Raw genomic sequence first — 2,841 nt, forward strand, 5'->3', positions numbered from 1 at the left:
AATTTGGCTCTGGCCTCATTCTGCGTTGCATTGGTTCATTCGCACATAAATCCAGTGCTTTTATTTTTCAAGACGTTATTAAACAAAAAACTTCATTTTTCTGGTCAGTCTCATAGCCATACCCACACGAACAACTGGGAACTACTATCTCTCATTTGTTTCACTGATAAATCTGGCTGTTTAGCGTTGTGCGAGGCCTTACAGTGTATCATAATTACGTTTTACAAGCGCCATTCATGTGATGACAAGCGTTTAATGCTTTTCCATATGAATTTTACATTTCAGGTTTGAAATGACGGGTACGTAAAAATTTATTATATACTTTCTCTTTTTAAGTTATGTATGTTCATAGAAGTTTTAACGCTATGTTTTGGTTTACGCTGGTTTACTTTTAATTTTCGTACCGTATTTTTCTTACCACTGACAAAATCATTTAAGCGAATATTTTATGACTGATTAAGATTTAATATTGTATGAAATGCACCGCTTGCAGTTTTCTTTATGTACTTCATCACGAGTTGTAGGTGGCTTAATAACTATAATCATGAGATGATAATTAGACACCCTAGCTGCAAACAGGCGTTGATGTACTTCATTGGGGACATGTTGAAAATGTGTGCCCCGACCGGGATTCGAACCCGGGATCTCCTGCTTACATGGCAGACGCTCTATCCATCTGAGCCACCGCGGGCACAGAGGATAGTGCGTCTACAGGGCCTTATCCCTTGCACGCTCCCCGTGAGGTCCACATTCCCAACATGTCCACACCACTACATTCGTAGTGCGCCTAATAGATGTTTGCCCATCATACTCATTACTCGTGGCACATTAATCTACCAAGTCCCGTACGAGTTCGGGCATAGCGTGTGCGTTCGCACAAGAAGGTCAATGGCCGGGAAGCCATATTTTAACTATATATGACGGTAGTATCTGTTCCCGAAAGAACAGTTACCGTGGATGACCATGCAGCTTTGCTAGAAATGAAATGATAATTAAATAGACACCCTAGCTGCCATGTAAGCAGGAGATCCCGGGTTCGAGTCCCGGTCGGGGCACACATTTTCAACATGTCCCCAATGAAGTACATCAACGCCTGTTTGCAGCTAGGGTGTCTATTTAATTATCATTCCATTTCTAGCAAAGCTGCATGGTCATCCACGGTAACTGTTCTTTCGGGAACAGATACTACCGTCATATATAACTATAATCATTGTATTAAAGTTCGTAAAGTATTTACGTTATCATGTTGCTACGTTTATACAGTGAGTGTAACTAGATTTTTTTCTATTCTTTTCTCAACGTGAAAGTTATGCAATGGAATATTAGATATCTGACAATTGATATGTGATTTCTCATATAATCATTGAACATCTATAATCACACAGAATGAATCAGCCCAAAAGACATGAAAGTTAGCATTGTCTGACAAATCCAACAGAATAGAGAAGAACGCTTCTGACAATATTTCTCTACTTGACCAACGGTCAAGAACACAGACCGTCGACTCCCTTCAAGTATCTGAACTGGGTACAAAAGTAACATTTCTTCTGTAGCTGGTAAGCCTTAACACAACCAGGAAGTCAACTACATGAATTCGTTCTGCAACTGCAGGACACGACAGTATTACGATGTAAAAGATTAATTTCCTCGTCCATCCATTACTGTCAATAGCGTATATTTTTAACCATTCTCTGACCTCCAGCATTTTCCCAATAGTCTGGAAAAGGGACTCATAAAACATTTACCAAAAAATGAATCTGCCAGAGAACCTTCTGACTATAGGCACATTTGCATTCTACCAGCATTATCTAAGGCTCTAGAATACGTTCACGATCAGCTTACGAGTTATTAAACATAATATTGTAAGTAGGCTGTTTAGGTTTTTTTATTGATAACGCCACCTCAGTATGAAAATCACCGGCTGTGCCGTGTGCAGTCTGTGGCTGCTTTGCATTGTTGTAATACTCAACCATTGTAGTGTTAGGCAGCTGGCTGTGAACAGCGCGTAGCGCTGGGCAGTTGGAGGTGAGCCGCCAGCAGTGGTGGATGTGGGGAGAGAGATGGCGGAGTTTTGTAATTTGTCATGATATCAAGGTAAATACATTGTTTGTTCTCTATTAATATCTTTCATTTGCTAACTATCCCTATCAGTAGTTAGTGCCTTCCATAGTTTGAATCTTTTATTTAGCTGGCAGTAGTGGCGCTCGCTGTATTGCAGTAGCTTGAGCAGCGAAGATTTTTGGTGAGGTAAGTGATTTGTGAGACGTATAGTTTAATGTTAGTCAGGGCCATTCTCTTGTAGAGAATTTTGAAAGTCAGATTGCGTTGCGCTAACAAAATATTGTGTGTTGAAAGTCAGATTGCGTTGCGCTAAAAAATATTGTGTATCAGTTTAAGCACAGTTGTGTAAAAATATTAAAAGGGGACGTTTCATATGTCGACCCTTAGCCGAGGATACCTCACTGGAATCTTCTGATTTTTTCTTGTAGTTTGTGTAATTAGTGTAGATTTTGTTTATTGCTAGCGCGTAACTGTAGAGAGAATTTCCATTGTAGTTGTAGTTTTTCATTGTTGTACAGTAAAACAGTTGTGGCATGCATGTAGATTTGCACCAAGTATTTCGCAGCTGCAATTAACTAGATATTATTTTCAGTGTTATGTTAATGTGTTCTCTTATTTTTGATCTTCAAATTGTGCTTTTCTGTGTTGTCGTGTGAAATACTGTGACAATAATGGCGTGTGAAAAACGTAATACTAGGCTCCAAAGTAAACTGCGAAATGACAGTGAAGACGAAAGCAGTATGTTAGCGCCGCAGAATAATGAATTAACTAATGTTAACA

At 39.3% G+C, this 2,841-nt stretch overlaps 1 non-coding gene across 1 annotated transcript; it reads right to left on the reverse strand.

The window, feature by feature from the left end:
- Positions 1 to 617: 617 nt before the first annotated feature.
- On the reverse strand, positions 618 to 692 carry Trnat-ugu (transfer RNA threonine (anticodon UGU)). Its single transcript has one exon. It is a non-coding gene; the product is annotated as a tRNA-Thr (tRNA).
- Between the last annotated feature and the right edge of the window lie 2,149 nt (positions 693 to 2,841).

Source organism: Schistocerca nitens, chromosome 2, assembly GCF_023898315.1.
Source record: "Schistocerca nitens isolate TAMUIC-IGC-003100 chromosome 2, iqSchNite1.1, whole genome shotgun sequence".
In the NCBI taxonomy this organism is placed as follows: Eukaryota; Metazoa; Arthropoda; class Insecta; order Orthoptera; family Acrididae; genus Schistocerca; species Schistocerca nitens.